The following is a 19,165-nucleotide window of genomic DNA, read 5'->3' on the forward strand; positions in this document are numbered from 1 at the left end:
CCAGATCAAATAAATATTACAGTGTATTTATCAATGATACTTTTGCAGCAAGGAAAGTGAAACTTCAGCTAGACCTTGAGTTCAGTTTACAACATGAAGATCCTGCTTTCAACATCTGATCAACACCTGATTATCATCTGAGGTAAAAAATAGATAAGTAAATGAAACATAATAATAATATTAATACATTTTTTCTAGAATTGTATATTTTGTGGTGTGGGTTTGTTTTATGAAATTCTCTCTTGTTTCTTTTTGCTGTTTGCAGAGTACCAATATATTACAAATGAAAATTTTCCCCACAAATTCTTTGCACAACTGGACCACCACCTATTTCATTTGATGACAATTTTAAGGCAAACAGCATCCAAAACTGGCAAGACAGCAGATTCCCTGGCTAATCTTTTAAAGGTTTATGATGAGCAGGTATGTTTGGGGTCACGTGTTAAAGTATACATTAAAATATAATTTGATTTTTTATTTTATTTTTTTTTTTTAAATTGATTCTTGATTTCCAGGAACTGCATGATGTCAGTTCATGACGGACTACTGTTATCAGAGGTCTTTTGGTCTTGCTGCGTGAGCGTGACTTAAGATTCTTTAGGAACACCCTGGTAAGACTTCATTCATTCTTTTCACAATTAGGCATGTTTAATGAAAAGATGAAAGTTTTGAAAACTTTTACTTAATAACATATTTGTAATCACGAATAGTTGATGAATCATATAATATTGGCTCAGTCATTGTGATACTGTCCTTACATTAATATCCTTGAATTATATTTTTAGATTGATAATCCTGCTGACTGAAGATGCTTTATTGGCCCTGCATTCACTGAGGGTCTCTGTTGTCCTGAAGAATGAATTGGACACCACCCACAGCACACTTCCAGACCTTTCTTGTCTTGTATGGATTAATGTATGCTCTTCACATAATATATAGTAAAGGACTTTGAACTTGTGCAAAAAGTTTTGCTTGGCATGGATGATGGAAAATAAAAAGTCTCGTAGCATGGAAACCTTAAAGAATGAGTTGATGTAGAGCTTTTTTTTTTTAACTTAATAAAGACTGTCTCTGGGGTAGTAACTTCAAAACATTTATTTACCTTTAATTGGTAAATATGCATTTTATTATATATAGGGATAGTTTGTCCAAATGTAAAATTCTGTCATTTACTAACTCTTCACTTGTCCCAAACCTGCTTGAATTTCTTGCTTCTGTTGAACACAAAAGTTAAGTAAAGCTGACAACCTGTAACCACTGACTTTCTAATAGGAAAACAAATACAGGTCTCAGCTTTTTTTTTTTTTTTGGTCAAAAATAACCTTTTAAGTGTTCAACAGAAGAAAGAAACTCAAACAGGTTTGGAATAAGTAAATGACAGAATCATAGTTCAACCAAGACTGAATATATATATATATATATATATATATATATATATATATATATATATATATATATATATATATATATATATATATATATATATATATATATATATATATATATATATATATTGTAACGAGCGCACACATGCCACGTCGCCCTGGTCGCTAATTCAACCCAGCTGGACCATCATCAACACAGGATCGTTCACAGCTGGACGTCATCAAGTGGAGAGGCATATAAACCAAGCCCACGCAAGGAGAAGATGAGCTTCATTCACCCAATGACTCCATGCGCTAACGCTTGTCTCTCTGTCTCTCCACAGCAGACTCCAGCTCGTGACGATCCCACATCCGACTACTCACTGTCCTTCACTTACTTCCCGGAGCACCAGAGCACCTCACCTTGAAGAGCACCGTTTACACCCCATTCACGTTGTAAATAAAGCACCCTCCGGGGACTTGTCTGTAAACTTATCCAACTGTGTTGCTGTTTTCCCTCTGCCTCGCTACAATATATATATATATATATATATATATATATATATATATATATATATATATATATATATATATATATATATATAATCTGCTCTCCATTAAACAGAAATTGGGGGAAAAAATAAATGGGGGCGAATAATTCTGACTTCAACGATAAATATATATATATATATATACAGTTTCTGTGTAGTTTACACTAAACGAGTCACTTCACAGAATGTGCACTTATTATTTTTTTTAACGAATGCCTTAAGAGTAAGTTTTACACTTATTAATGTATTATTAAATTTTATCAAACTTATAGTTGTTTTTTCTTGAGGCTCTTATGTCTGATATCATATTTACATTGTGGGTAATTTTTATTAATTTCAGAATAGTGTTCATTTTCAATCTCTTTATGTCTAATAGTTTTTATCGTTTTAAGACATTTGTAATTGCATAGGAGACAAATTTGAAAGTACTGTTGCACATTTTTTCTTTAACAATAAATGTCTAAAATGGTATTGTCTGTGTGTTTTAAATTACAGATTTATTTTGACAGATTTATGGGGTTTAAAGATTAAAATAATGGCTAATTTTATTTGTGAAGCTGACGATGGAGAAGGTAATTTTAAAAAATGCTATCAAAATGAATGAGCTGGGTGATTTAAGTATTTAAAGTTGAAAGAAATTAAAGCAATTAAGTTAATTGGTATTAAAATGTATGAGCTGGGTGACTAAGTATTTAAAGTTTGGAAAAATTAAAACAATTAAGTTAATTGCAATTAAAACGTATAAGCTGAGTAACTTGGGTATTTTAAGTTAGGTGAAGTGTCTTGCATGAGTACAACAAACTCAAAACTTAATGTTTCTGTTTACTTAAAATAGATAATTTCATAACTTTAAAAATTTGACGTAACTGATTACCTCAAATTTTTTGAGTTTTGTCAACTTATTCGGGATTACAGTGCAATGTTTTTACACTATATTATTTGAATCTACCAAGCTTAGCTTAAAATGTTTGCAATGTTTAAATTGTTCCACTTACATTATTTCTAAATCTTAAATACCAGAAAAGACATCAGATTGTTAAGATTTAATTAATGTCAGTTTTAATGTTATTGACTAATGCACTCACTTTACAGATTTCATTCATTCATTTTCTTTCTGCTTTTCCCCTGGTTTATTACAGTGGAATGAATCACCACTTACTTGACAGATTTATATATTTTTAATTTTAGGATGTTTGTGTGTATGTGTTTTATGTTTGGTAAAATAATTACTAATGGCATCTTCATTTTCAACTAAATACACTGTCTTGTTTCAATAGGTGGATTTAGAGGGTTTTGCATAAAAAGCAGACGTGGATTTAGCTGGATTTGACGCAAAAGAATATTTAGCTTGTTAAAAACCAAAGAACTGTCTAAAGTGACATTAAAAAAAAAAATTAAAAAAGGTATTTTATTTGCTAGCTAATAACTTGTTCATTACATGTAAAATGAAACTTCTAATCTTTCTCAGAGGAGCCTGAAAATGCTTATTTACAAGAAAAGAGGTCTGATGAATTTAGAGGTTTTTGCACTCTTGAACTCTTTAAATATTATTTAATGCCGTGAACATGTTTTTTTTTTTTTTTTGTCTTGGCTGATCACAGAAAATTCATGTTAGGCACCAGCTGAAAATGTACAAAATCAATTATTAGTGGACACTATAAACACCCTAATTACTGATATTTGGAAAGCCAGTAAAATAAATAAATAAATAAATAAATCAAAGAGGGTCATCAACTAAACAAACAAACAAAATAAAAAAACAAACAAACAAACAAAGAGAGAGAGAGAGAGAGAGAGAGAGAGAGAGAGAGAGAGAGAGAGAGAGAGAGAGAAAGAGAGAAAGTAATGTTCTTTAAAAAGTCCCTTGGATAAATAAATCCACAGTCTTTTTTGTAATCACCTACTAAGATCCTGTGTTTGTTTTAATAAACCCTCCTTTGCTGATCGCATTGAAAATGAATGTGCTTAAAACTTAATTATAGCCCCACCACTGCAATCAATGTCCTTATACATTTTATTTTTAGTTCAAAGTTCCCGCCCGCCTCAAACAGTAAGGAAGTACTGTAGGAAGGATCAGGAACTCAGCAGGGTGGTAATATTAGTATTTCCATAATTAGCAACACACACTTTAAATATTTAAATATTTTATAGTGTGTATGTTTGTGGGGTCCTGGTATTCTTTATGTTGCATGTACAGTATATATATATATATATATATATATATATATATATATATATATATATATATATATATATATATATATATATATATATATATATATATATATATGTTTGTGTTACCAGTTGTATATAACAATATATTTGACCAGTTATACTAGTTTACATACGTACATATAGTGGTCCACATTTGTAATGAATCATTACCTTTTATCAGAGTTGTCTTAAAAATACTTGACAACATCCGTCCCTGACCTAGAGCAATTTTAATTTACTTCAAAAGTTGACTAATGTATATACAGAATATACACAATGTACAGTATAAAAATCATGTTTATGAAATTCATCTAAACATAAAAACCCATCAAGTGTGTGTGTGTGTGTGTGTGTGTGTGTGTGTGTGTGTGTGTGTGTGTGTGTGTGTGTGTGTGTGTATGTGTGTGTGTGTGTGGTGGGGGGGAGGTGGGGATGTGTGTATATGTGACACAAGCATGTATTTATTTTTCTTTTTTGCATTTATCTCTCTATTCAAAACCTATAGGGATTTGCACTAAAGACAAAACACCATCACAGTCAAAATCTGCAATGACATTTGCACTTAAAAGCAGTTGTATTTAATCATTTATGTTCTAAACTGCTCTGTGTTGAAGGTTAATAAAGGCAGTGTCATAATTACAAAGTTAGTAAAAGTTAGAATAAGTTTCAGAAGATGGGGTTCATACACACACACACACACACACACACACACACAGACACACACAGAAAATTGCTTGTCCTTCAATTGTTGCAAACCTGTATGAATTTTTTACTTGTGTTAAACACAAAAGTAGATAATTTGAAGAATGTTGGTAAGCAAAACATTTTATAGCAGTTTTCATTTTATAGCAGATTCCATTCTATCAGCCGAATGCAGGAATCCAATGAATGGTTGAAGGTTAAATGCGTGTACGCCTTTTTAGCTCTTCTGAAAATAATTTGGTTATTTGTTAGAATTTATTTATATTTCTTTTTAGCTCCAAATTCAATCTGATTCCTATTTTGATTATTTCAATTTTACGTTTTTTTTTTTTTTGTATTTAGCTGATCATATTACTACTTGTGTTATTAATTACATTTTGACATTTTCTTGGGTCCGATATTATTTGTACGTTCATTAGGGATTAAACACCACTTAGAGTTTTATGCCTTGGGGTTGCGTTTCTGCTCACGGACATTATCTCGACACTTTGAAGTTGGTCAGAGGATATAGGGTTTACTTATACTCAAATAGTCTTGTTGCCTCCTGGTCACTCACACTAAAAGAGTAGTGAATTTAGTCATTTCCATACAACTTGTTAATATCAGTAATTAAATGATTACAAGGTCTGCATGCTGCCAAACCTATTGCTTTGTACAGTCAAATGTGCCTTGGAAATCAATAAAACCATGTCACATAATAATGGTAGGGCAGACTTCACTTAATCTACTAGATACAATGAATTCGGGAAACTCCAGAATTAATCAGAAAGGTTAACACATTAATCAGAAAGGTTAACACTTTATTTTTCAGATGAAAGTGTATCATGCCAATTACAGAATCAAACAATAAAAGGCAATTCAGAAGTAAATGCACAACATCAATTGCTCAAAGATAAATCTAAAGGCTCCTACACACTGGGACGCTTTACGTTTGCATTTATCGTCAGCGTTTTTTAAGACGTTTTTCCAGATTCAAACCCAAGCGATTTTATCTTGCGTCAAGTAGAAGAGAAATCACTCCTTGATGTTATATGTTATATGTTAAAATGATAATTCTTCACCAGAGCAATAAGCAGCTCCAACAGTCATTGAATCTTCAAAACACTTCAAAACCAAAAAAACGAGCAAGAGGCGTTTTTTTTATTTTTTATTATGCTTTTACGACTGCAGTTTTGTGGGTTGGTGTGCACGATCACATTGACGCCCTTTATTTAGTCACAAGACGTTAAACGTTGACGGAAAACGCGGGCAAAAAATGTCTCTGTGTGCACAGGCCTTAAGAGTATAGCTGGATGTCCAAATATACATATTGTTGAGCTTGAGAGCTCTGCACTACGGGCTGGTCTGGATACAGACTTGCGATCTCAAGATATTTTGTCTTTCTATTTAAATACCCTAGAAGAGCAATGAATGGATATTTTATTAAAGTTCACCTGTGACTTAAAGATTTATTTATCTGTTTGGGATTGAATCAAAATTGATCAAATAGAGTGAACAAAACCAAGGCAAGGAAAGTTCAGAAAACAGGGCAAAGGGTACCGCAGTCTATCTTTGGCCTTTGTTTTCAGATTCCAGAGTTTTTGTTGTTTTATTTAAGTCTGAGTAAAATCCATCCCTAGACTAGCAATTATATACTTTAATATTTACAATATTAGAGATTCAAAAGAAAAGTCTAAATTGTGACAAATTTTTTAAGCAACTAGCTAACAAATGGCTACCTGGCATTTAAACATTGATTGATTGATTGGTTCATCCATTCATTTAGTAAAAATAGGATAGTTTGCAACAATTTGATGTTCTATCCTGTCACATTGTTCAAAGCATCCTTATGAGTAAAAAAAACAACAACAAATGTTTGTTATGGATTGTAAAGGACTAGTTTGAGTAATAGTTGAATATGATCATATTCTAAAAAGCTTGTATGAAGCCTTTAAAACTCCGTACTAGTACTCATGCATTACTAAATTGGAAAACACTTTGAAAACACTTGTCTTACCTGCTGAAGTGCACATGATCAGTCTCGTGTCTTCTTGAAAACCTAGTCGACTTTTAACATGTCTCTATCACAAGCAGAAGTTGCACGTTCCAAGACTTCAAGACATTAAGAATGAGATGTTTTATTAATTGTAGCATGATGTCCAATGATTCAATGGAACAAAATGAAAAGGAAAAAGAAAAAAAAAATCTCTATTTACACAAATAACTTCATTTATTTTTAACCAACTAACAACCAAATGTGGTTGCATTTTTCTAAAATGTGTTCTGCTCTGTGGGCATAGTAGTTTTATAATCACATCGCTCCACTAACAGCAGTTTAAATGGAAATGTTCCTCATCAGAATAAATGGAAAATTATTTTGGCAATCAGCAGGTGCCTTTTATTGTATTTTAACTTATTACACTGCTGCAATGAACGGATGTTGATGCCTTTAATTTTGAGAAATATTACACCATTTGAGTAATGCTAATGAAAATAGGCATGTCAACGATTACGACAATCTCTGCTGATTTTTCTCACTTTTTTTTTTTCCCTTTCAGTCTACGGGTGTTAGACGCTATGTGCTGACAGACTAAATGTTTTCCATTGTCAAAATGCTTGAGGAGGCAGAATGTATTTACCTTCATCTTAAAAGGTCTGGCTTTTTTGTGCTATGAAAAGCAAACCCCAGCAATGCAAACGCTCTTAGTCATCAGTCAGGGACTATAATTATCAGAGGTTTTAACAGGGACACTCCACACTTTAATTCTGAACTTAAATGTAGATCCTTGCTGTTACCTATGACTGGTATGAATGTAATTCTAAATAAACAGTAATAAAAGTATTTTGTTGCTGTTGTTGTGAAATGATGTAACTTATCCGCCAACTTATCCAGCAAGTTTTTACGCAGCAGATGCTCTTCCAGCTGCAACCCATCTCTGGAAAACATCCACACACACATTCATACACTATGGACAATTTAGCCTACCCAATTCACCTGTAACGCATGTCTTTGGACTGTGGGGGATAAATTAATTATTAAAATTAATAGATCTATCTATCTATCTATCTATCTATCTATCTATCTATCTATCTATCTATCTATCTATCTATCTATCTATCTATCGATCTATCTATCTATCTATCTATCTATCTATCTATCTATCTATCTATCTATCTATCTATCTATCTATCTATCTATCTATCTATCTACCTATCTATCTATCTTTCTATCTATCTACACATTTTCCAACATCAAATTCCAGCACCTAACAACCATGGTAAATTATGTTCATACAGTACATCGGGAAAGTATTAGCGCTTCACATTTTCTTTTTTTCTTTTTTATGTTACAGCCTTATTTCAAAATGGATTAAATTAATTTATTTCCTTAAAATTCTGCATACAATACCCCACAATGACAATGTGATTTTTTTTTATTATTGCAAACCTATTAAAAATAAAAATAAAAAACTGAGAAATCACATGTACTGTACATAAGTATTCACAGCCTTTGCTGTGAATTGTAGTTCACCTGCAGTAAATTCAGTTGATCGGACATGATTTGAAAGGCATAAACCTGTCTATATTGTCCCAGGGTTGACAGTGCATGACAAAGCAAAAAAAAAAAAAAAAAAAAGCATGAAGACAAAGGAATTGTCTGTAGATTGACAGGATTGTCTCGAGGCAAAAGTCTGTAGAAGGTTATAGAAAAATAAATAAACAAATAAACATTCTGCTGCTCTGAATGTTTTAGTGAGCACAGTGGCCTCCATTTTCCATAAGTGAAAGATGTTTGGAACCACCAGGACTCTTCCTAGAGCTGGCCGGCCATCTAAGCTGAGTGACTGGGGGAGCCAGAGCCCAGACCTATATCCTATAGAACATTTCTGGAAGTACAAAGTATTGAGCAAAGGCTGTAAATACTTACAGTATGTACATGAGATTTCTAATTTTATATATATATATATATATATATATATATATATATATATATATATATATATATATATATATGTATGTATATATATATATATATATATATATATATACAGTTTCAGTTTCGGCCCTTGTTTTGACTCGGGAGGCGTGTCCAAACGCCAGGTAACCACTATATAGTGAGCACGGTAGCATTAGTCGGCAGGAGAAGCACTTTAGCAGCATCTAGAACAGCAGCCTGTAAGTACATTTAAGATTTGTTTCAGTTGTTGTGTATGGTTTGAGGACTTGTTTCCAGCTGTTTGTGTAAAGTTGTAGGACATTTAAACTTGCTTTCAGTTGTGTATAATACTAGAAGTTGTTTAGCCACTGTTTCCTTGGTTACTATAAGAGCTTGTGTAGCGAACGCAGACGCGGTTCGCGTCGTCCGCCTCAGTTTCGGCCCTTGTTTTGACTCTCGAGGCGTGTCCAGCTGAATTCAATCAGCTAGTGCTTTAGGGGTTATAAAAACAACTAGTTCACCGCGGCAGCGGTCGCGGCAGCCTCGTGTGAAGACCGCCTCGTGTGAAGACCGACGAGGGTAAAGACCATCGACTCTACCTGCGCGACTCCACCGAGCAAAGACACCGACAAAGCACTTGAGTACTTTACTTTGTTGTTTTACTTTACACTTATTTTTTTTGTTGTCAGTGCACTTTTATTATGTGTTTTCTAATTCCTGTTGTTACTAACACTCGCAAAACACGGGAGGTACGCTGCAGGCGTAATCCTCACAACCTTCGTTCAATACATGTATCTACTATTTCACAACTCTCTCTCTCCGTGGGCCTCTGGAATTGTCAATCAGCTGTTAACAAGGCTGATTTTATTACCTCCATAGCTACATATTCTGACTATAATCTCATGGCTCTAACTGAGACCTGGTTGAGGCCGGAGGACACTGCTACACATGCTACTCTTTCTGCTAATTTCTCTTTTTCCCACACTCCTCGTCAGACAGGGAGAGGGGGTGGGACTGGACTACTAATTTCCAAAGAATGGAAATTTACTCTGATACCGTCCCTGCCAACAATCAGCTCCTTTGAATTCCATGCAGTCACCATTATCCACCCCTTCTACATAAATGTGGTTGTCATCTACCGCCCACCAGGTAAATTAGGTCACTTCCTAGATGAACTGGATGTTCTTCTCTCATCTTTTTCTAATTTTGCCACTCCCTTATTGGTGCTAGGTGACTTCAACATTTACGTTGACAAACCGCAAGCTGCAGACTTTCAGACTCTGCTTGCCTCTTTTGACCTAAAAAGAGCACCTACTTCTGCTACCCACAAATCAGGTAATCAGCTAGACCTTATTTACACACGACACTGCTTCACTGATCAAACAATAGTAACTCCACTACAAATATCTGATCATTTCCTTCTGTCTCTCAACATCCACATTACTCCTGAGCCGCCACACACTCCAACACTGGTTACCTTTCGCAGAAACCTACGATCTCTCTCACCCAATAGACTATCCACCATTGTTTCAGACTCTCTTCCTCCATCTCGCAAACTCACTGCACTTGATTCGAACAGTGCCACTAATACACTCTGCTCCACACTAGCATCATGTCTAGACCGATTATGTCCTCTTGCATCCAGGCCAGCCCGTGCCAGTCCTCCTGCACCCTGGCTCTCGGATGCTCTCCGTGAGCATTGCTCAAAACTTCGGGCTGCAGAGAGAATTTGGCGGAAAACTAAAAATCCTGCACACCTCTTAACATACCAAACTCTTCTGTCCTCTTTCTCAGCTGAGGTTACTTCTGCAAAGCAGACGTATTACCGTCTGAAAATCAACAATGCCACTAATCCTCGCCTACTTTTTAAAACATTTTCCTCCCTCCTCTATCCTCCTCCTCCACCCGCATCCTCCACACTTACTACTGATGACTTTGCTACATTCTTCTGCACCAAAACTGCAAAAATCAGTGCTCAATTTGCTGCACCTACAACAAACACGCAAGATACAACACCAACACCACACACACTCACCTCCTTTTCTCAGCTCTCTGAGTCTGAGGTGTCCAAACTTGTGCTATCTAGCCATGCAACCACCTGTCCACTCGATCCCATTCCCTCTCATCTCTTGCAAGCCATCTCTCCTGCAGTCATACCAACACTGACTCACATAATTAACACATCTCTTGACTCTGGTTTATTCCCCACTACATTTAAGCAGGCTAGGGTAACCCCACTGCTAAAGAAACCCAACCTGGACCATACGCTACTTGAAAACTACAGACCAGTATCCCTGCTTCCATTCATGGCCAAGATTCTGGAGAAAGTAGTGTTCAATCAAGTCCTGGACTTTCTTACTCAAAACAATCTCATGGACAACAAGCAATCCGGCTTTAAGAAAGGCCACTCAACTGAGACTGCCCTGCTCTCGGTCGTGGAGGATCTCAGACTGGCTAAAGCAGACTCTAAATCATCAGTCCTCATTTTGCTGGACTTGTCAGCTGCTTTTGACACTGTCAACCACCAGATCCTGCTATCTACGCTTGAGTCACTGGGCGTTGCGGGCACTGTTATACAATGGTTTAGATCTTACCTCTCTGACAGGTCATTCAGGGTGTCTTGGAGGGGAGAGGTGTCCAACCTACAGCATCTAAACACTGGGGTACCTCAAGGCTCTGTTCTTGGGCCACTTCTCTTCTCCATCTACACATCATCTCTAGGACCAGTCATCCAGAGACATGGATTCTCCTACCACTGCTATGCTGATGACACCCAGCTATACCTCTCTTTTCATCCTGATGATCCCTCGGTTCCAGCTCGTATCTCAGCCTGCCTGTTGGATATTTCACACTGGATGAAAGATCATCATCTTCAGCTGAACCTCGCAAAAACGGAAATGCTTGTAGTTTCTGCCAACCCGACTCTACACCATAACTTTTCAATCCAGATGGATGGGGCAACCATTACTGCATCCAAAATGGTGAAAAGCCTTGGAGTAACGATTGATGACCAACTAAACTTCTCTGACCACATTTCTAGAACTGCTCGATCGTGCAGATTTGCACTCTATAACATCAGAAAGATCCGACCCTTCTTATCTGAACATGCAGCTCAACTCCTTGTTCAAGCTCTTGTTCTCTCCAAACTGGATTACTGCAACTCTCTACTAGCTGGGCTTCCAGCTAACTCTATCAAGCCTCTTCAACTGCTCCAGAATGCAGCAGCACGAGTTGTCTTCAATGAACCTAAACGAGCACATGTCACTCCACTGCTAGTCCGCTTGCACTGGCTGCCAGTTGCTGCTCGCATCAAATTCAAAACTCTGATGTTTGCCTACAAAGTGACTTCTGGCCTAGCACCTTCTTATCTGCACTCACTTCTGCAGATCTATGTGCCCTCCAGAAACTTGCGTTCTGTGAATGAACGTCGCCTCGTGGTTCCATCCCAAAGAGGGAAAAAATCACTTTCGCGAACGCTCACGCTCAATCTGCCCAGTAGGTGGAATGAACTCCCTAACTGCATCAGAACAGCAGAGTCACTCGCTATTTTCAAGAAACGACTAAAAACTCAACTATTTAGTCTCCACTTCACTTCCTAAGCTGCAATTGCCTCTTTGAATATCACACTAATTGTACAAAAAAAAAAAAAAAAAAAAAAAAAAAAAAAAAAAAAAAACTACTAACACTTCCCTTCTTAGACTTTACAGACCTGAAACTTGCCTTTAGTACTTATTCATTGTTGCTCTTGGTTGTGTAAATTGCTTCCTTGTCCTCATTTGTAAGTCGCTTTGGATAAAAGCGTCTGCTAAATGACTAAATGTAAATGTAAATGTAAATGTATATATATATATATATATGTATATATATATATATATATATATATATATATATATATATATATATTTTTTTTTTATTTTTTTTTTTTTTATGAATTTGCAGCAATTTAATTATTTTTTCACACTGTAATTAAGGAGTATTGTATGTAGAATTTTGAGGGAAAAAAAATCTATTTTGGAATAAGGCTGTAACATTAAAAAATGTGGAAATTTTGACTATGCTATGAATTTATATCTATCCATCCCTCCCTTCTCCTATCCTATCTATCTATCTATCTATCTATCTATCTATCTATCATCTATCTATCTATCTATCTATCTATCTATCTATCTATCTATCTATCTATCTATCTATCTATCTATCTATCTATCTATCTGTCTGTCTGTCTGTCTGTCTGTCTGTCTGTCTGTCTGTCTGTCTGTCTGTCTGTCTGTCTGTCTGTCTGTCTGCCTGTCTATCCATCTATCTATTTATCCAAGCCTATATTCAATTAACTCTGTTACTGTAGATCCCAGCTTGTATCAGTCAGTAGCATATTGTTTCCCCTTTCGCATCACCTCTGCATGACTTTGATGTATTTATGAAAGACGTGTGATGGTAGTATGTGACAGATGCTCAAACATGAATGCTGACAGTCTGGACTCACCTACAGATGACAGTCTGGGTGACGTTCATATCCTTCATATCTGAAAGAGTTGTTTTCTTCACTGCACAGCCATCATTCTTCACTAGGGAGTTTGGACACACAACGAAGCCACTCTAAGAGCTACAACCTAGACTGTAATGTCTAGAAACTAAAATTTTATTGACTAAAGGTAAATCCTTATAAAACATTTAATTGTGCAGACATTATATTTATATAATATATTTCCGTGCATAATAAAACGTACAGTATCATCATCTTAATGCAAACCCACACATAAAAAGATACATAATTTTCCCTTAGCGGTGCACAACCACCTCTTCTTCACTACAACATCAAATGCTTTGTTCTCATTGAGGAAAAGCTGGCAATGTGATGTGGTTTTGTAAGAGGGAATCACTCTTTTTGAACTTCCTTTTGGGAATCCAGTGTAAAAAAAAATAAAAAATAAAAAGAAAGAATAAAAAAGCACTATACTGTAAGTGAAACAATGCATTTCAAACCTAGTCACTTATAAAGAACTGTGCTCTGATGTTGTGTAACAAGTTTTCCCACTCAGGAATCACTTCAAGTATTCAGAGGCATGTTCAGGAGATGTGTGTAATAGCTTTAAAGCTACAGTTTGGCCTTTGAATTTCTGCTAGAATAAAATTGGTCTAGTAATACAGTGGGATGAAGGAGAATGAAAGGCAATTGAGTCCTAGCAGGAATGCTACACAAGTTTATGCAGCAATAGTCTAAGGAGTATAAATTAATTTTAGTTACTTTTTGTAGTCATTTATTAACATTTAAACATGTTATTATTATTATTATTATTATTATTATTATTATTATTATTATTATTATTAGTAGTAGTAGTAGTAGTAGTAGCAGTAGTAGTATTGTTGTTGTTGTTGTTGTTGTTGTTGTTGTTGTTATCACTGATAATAAACTTTGCATTATATATGACACATCTTGCTTGTATTACATTTAATAATTGGCATATTTAATTAAATTTTATATTTAATTTGGGCCAACTGATTGTATGTATGTATGTATGTATGTTTGTATTTATTTATTTATTTATTTATTTATTTATTTATTTATTTATTTATTTATTTATTATTTATTTATCATTTAAAACTTTAAGTTTAGTTACAACATTTTTGGGGTTTAATTCAGAACACTATAATAATATCTATCTATCTATCTATCTATCTATCTATCTATCTATCTATCTATCTATCTGTCTGTCTGTCTGTCTGTCTGTCTGTCTGTCTGTCTGTCTGTCTGTCTGTCTGTCTGTCTGTCTGTCTGTCTATCTATCTATCTATCTATCTATCAGTCTGTCTGTCTGTCTGTCTGTCTGTCTGTCTGTCTGTCTGTCTGTCTGTCTGTCTGTCTATCTATCTATCTATCTATCTATCTATCTATCATCTATTTATTTATTCATATATTTATTATTTATTTAGAGTTAGAACGTTTAAGAACAACATTTTTTGTTTCATTAAGAACACTACTAATGATATGCATTTCTTTCTTTATTTCTTTCTTTCTTTCTTTCTTTCTTTAACATCCAATAAAAAGGCATTTGCTGGATTTTTAGAATTACATAGGTGGCTTTCTTAAAGTTTATGTCTGGACGTTGCTCCACAAATAGCTTTTTTTTCGACAAATAAAGCCAGCATTGTCCAATGTCACTTAGAGGACAGACCTATTTGTGTGTCTCAGAATGGTTTATCTGGGCCATGTCTCTGCATTGAATCAGGCTCTCTACTTCTGAAACTTCCTTAAATCCCGCTGTCCGGTAAACTAGAGTCACAGGCTTCTCTAAATATCATCTCCACTTTCTGGCAGGCCACTCAGTTCCGGTCGGCAATGAAATAAGGATCAATACGCTGCAGTGCTCCAGCAATCCTGGCGGCTGAATGAGGGAAGTGAGACTGATTCCGTCCACTCGCTTTTCACTTGTCACACACTGTTAGACAGCCCAGCGCTGAATGACTACTGGGCTTCCAACATGTTTAGCTTCACTGTCACCTGACCACATTCTCAAAGTGTGTGTCACCAGTCCTGGTGAGCGATCCATGCCGCTCAAGGTGGTCTTCTTCACCATGGGGAAAACTTGTCCACATACTTTCACTGAAGCTGTAAATACTTTGTGACTTATGAATTCTCAACTGACTGGATAAAATACATGCCTCCTGCAAACTAGCATGGATATGACTAATATGTAAATAGCTTATAAGTAATATGTATATTAAAATCTAAATAAATATAATTGTATATGAAATATACAGATATGGGAGAAAAACAAGTTATCCCTTTTGGGTGTCCACATTCAATTACAGCAAATTTACAATATAGGTTTTATATACATATCAGATATATTTGATCATATAATAATATTAAATATGTCTACTTTAATGCTTAAGTTAAATTTAGTAAAAGTAAATGGTCAAGTATTTTGCATTGGAAAACTCAAATCATGTCATGCTGTATAGAGTGAATTTGAATAAAATACATGTTTAAATAACATTGTAATACATTGCTACTGTATGTAACACTTTATTATGATGGTCCATTTAAGTTTTAGTTGACTGTCTGCTTAATATGTGTTGATAATGCTTTTTCAACAGACATTTAACTGACAATAAGAATCTTTGCACATGTACATGTCAACTTACGCTAACCCTAATCCCAACCCTGATGAACCATCAAAATTGTGACCCATTTTACTCTACTTAATGGCACATGCATTGTATTTAGTGTCTGGTTATGTTTTTTTTTTTTTTTTGCATTTTTATCACTCATTGTATTGGTCGTTTTCCTGCTTGGAGTGAACTGGTGTGCTAATGAGTTTTATGAATGTATCGTTGTGCACACTGCTTGTCTAATGGTCAAGTTCAGTATTTTTGTTAAATAATATGTTACATTTTGAGTTATTTTCACCAAAATCATTTAACTCTAGACCACTACGAATATGGCTGTATGTTGCATGGATAACAGACCCCAGACATTTCCGAGTTTGTCAGTAGGCGTCATAGCTGGGTAAACTGAGAGCTCATTGAATGGGAGAGTACAAAAAAATAAATGAATTAAAAAAAATATATATTACAATTCCATTTGATTTAAAAAATCAAAGAAAAATCCCACAATGATGTTATCAAGACTTTCAGGAAAATAAAAACAATTGTGTGAGACTGATGATGGCAAACAGAGGAGAGAATAACGTTTAATTTACTCTCAGCCCCATAGACACGGCATTACAAACACCTCGCTTAAGCGGTTTATAATTTTATTTTTTTTTTATTTTTTGTTATTTTTTAAGCAAAGATGACATAATACATACATAAATGCATATAAATGTTCAGATATTTTTTTTTTCTTTTACAAATCAAAATATTAAAAACTTTCAAGGATTTAAGATTATGATGACCAATAAACACGTCATAACAGTTGTCATCCCAGGTCAGCATATCCCAGAACATCATCCTAAACCTAAACTATTTTTAAATTATTCCTATAATAATAGGAAATATTAGGTGAACAGCACTGACTTAGAAGCAACCAGAAACATCCTAATTGTAACCCTAAACTTGACATAAACTGTGAACTTGGCCTTATTTTTATTTATTTATTCATTCATTCATTGTCCTTCAGCTTAGTTCCGTTATTTGTCAGGGGTCACCACAGCGGAATGAACCGCCAACTTGTCCAGCATATGTTTTATGCAGTAGATGCCCTTCCAGCTGCAACCAAGTAATGGGAAACACCTATAAACTCTTGCATTTACACACAAATATTGCGGCCAGTTTAGCTTATTCAATTCATCTATAGCTTAAGGACTATGGGGGAAACTGGACCACCTAGAGCAGGGGTGTCCAACCTTGGTCCTGGAGGGGAGATTTTAGCTCCAACTTGCCTCAACGCACCTGCAAGGATGTTTCCAGAAAGTCTATTAAGAGCTTGACTGATTGGGGTTGGAACTAAACATTGCAGGGCACTGGCCCTCCATGACCGAGTTTGGACATGCCTGACCTAAAGGAAACCCACATAAACACAGGAAGAACATGCAAACTCCACACAGCAATGTCAAGTGACCCTGCCGAAGCTTGATCCAGTGACCTTATTGCTGTGAGGTGATAGTGCTAACCACTGAGCCACCATGCTGTCCTTTTCTTTCTTTCTTTCTTTCTTTCTTTCTTTCTTTCTTTCTTTCTTTCTTTCTTTCTTTCTTTCTTTCTTTCTTTCTTTATTTATTTATTTAATGTATAATGTTAGTCTCTTTCCACTTCAGTTATATGAATAATTGTGTGCAGGTCATTCTGTAAAAAGGGATACACAATTAGAACAACCCCAATGTAAATTAAATCACAACTCAATCTTCACGTTGGGGTAATTAGCCATTTAAAAAGCTATTCCAATAAATATAAACTATGATTTTTCATCTCATTATAATGTAAAGCTGCACTTTGAGTCTGTTACTCTTAACTGTAAGTGTGACACTGACCCCGGTCTAACCTCCATCTCTGCCGACTGGCCAGAATAAATTAGCAGATGCTATCTCTGTGAGGTACTGTATCACAGCTAGTACACAGCCTGATGGATCTGGGAAAATGTATCTGTTTCAGATTATGGGGACTTACGTCAAGAATACTGCCCAGTGTTGTTAAAAACCATCAGACATTTATGTATATATTGGTGACCTTTCCTAATTGTGTTTTGGTGTCAGGGCACTGTTTTTACTTGGTATTAGCATGTGTTTTCAGTGATTTAATAGCAAGTGGTCAGTCAAGATGGATTACTATCTTCACTTGGTATAAATATGTTTAGATTTCCTTGAGACCCTTTCTATTTTATCTGTCATACTCTGTGATGTACAAATACTGAATGATCTAGCATATCTTACGTGGCTTTTGAGCGAGTGGGACAGTATCAGTATATTGGTTCAACAATACATGGTATAGGTGAATTGGGTAAGCTAAATTGTTCGTAGTTTATGTGTGTGAATGAGTGTGTATGGATGTTTCTCTAAACCGTGACTAAACTGAAAAGTAAATGAATGAATGAATGTTTTAAATCCAATATATACATGAATGTTGTCAGTTCACAATCAGGGGCATAACGGCATAACTATCATAGTATGATGCATCGTTTGGGAAAAGAACAATGTAGTGACAAGTCTTTTGTGCTGGATATTTATTTATTTATTTATTTATTTATTATATTGAATTTTTTTGAAAAGTCTACTTTTACAATTTGACACATTCAAACCACAGCAGACATTTGCCCCGACAATGTCATATCCAGATCTATTTCTTAATCGCATTTAAATAATAGGTCACCTATAGATTTAGTCATGAGCCTCGGCTGTGTTCAAAACGGCATAAATGTTTTCAAAGTGCACTATAAAGTAAAGGCAATTGTCAACATGAAGATTGCTAAAACTGAACCATAAAAATACTTTGAAAGCAAATTACAGTGAAGAAAGATGACTTTAATGTTGTTGTTTTTTAATCATTCCAAGTTTAAATGTTAGAATACTTTAAATTTATGGAGTAGAAAGGGATAACTGGGAATAGAACACATCCAGAAACTATGCTTTTAACTACAGCTGTAGAGGTGTAGTTGCAAGCGTACAAATTTGCTATGCAGTTTACAAATGTTCGTTGGAACGTTGGAAAGCGCCAAATTAACAAACTTTGTTTGAAACGACAGAACTTGTGACCTTAGTTGGCTAATCATGGTTTTTGGAAACACACACCTGGTTGATAAAACCATTTTATTTTATTTTATTTCATTTCATTTCATTTCATTTCATTTCATTTTATTTTATTTTATTTTATTTTATTGACTGTCATGCATTTTGTAATGTAATGTGTATTTATATAGCGCATTTATTGTGTATGGCCATACACCCAAAGCGCTTCACAATCATGAGGGGAGTCTCTCCACA

General features: G+C 35.0%; 2 long non-coding RNA genes across 4 annotated transcripts; both read left to right on the plus strand.

Moving 5' to 3' along the window:
• The first annotated feature begins 269 nt into the window (after nt 1-269).
• LOC141377642 (uncharacterized) lies at nt 270-1,859 on the plus strand. 3 transcript variants are annotated; one of them, XR_015507356.1, is made up of 4 exons: nt 270-423; nt 516-611; nt 786-915; nt 1,709-1,859. It is a non-coding gene; the product is annotated as an uncharacterized LOC141377642 (long non-coding RNA). The 3 variants fall into 3 exon arrangements; XR_015507357.1 differs by having other exon boundaries at nt 786-903; XR_015507355.1 differs by having other exon boundaries at nt 786-1,859.
• A 3,303-nt stretch (nt 1,860-5,162) lies between these two features.
• Nucleotides 5,163-17,642, plus strand: LOC147840815 (uncharacterized). Its single transcript, XR_015507358.1, has 3 exons — nt 5,163-7,827; nt 15,574-15,877; nt 17,491-17,642. It is a non-coding gene; the product is annotated as an uncharacterized LOC147840815 (long non-coding RNA).
• Nucleotides 17,643-19,165: the final 1,523 nt, after the last annotated feature.

The sequence above is a fragment of the Danio rerio genome, chromosome 14 (genome assembly GCF_052040795.2).
Source record: "Danio rerio strain M-AB ecotype USA chromosome 14, GRCz13ab, whole genome shotgun sequence".
Taxonomy (NCBI): Eukaryota; Metazoa; Chordata; class Actinopteri; order Cypriniformes; family Danionidae; genus Danio; species Danio rerio.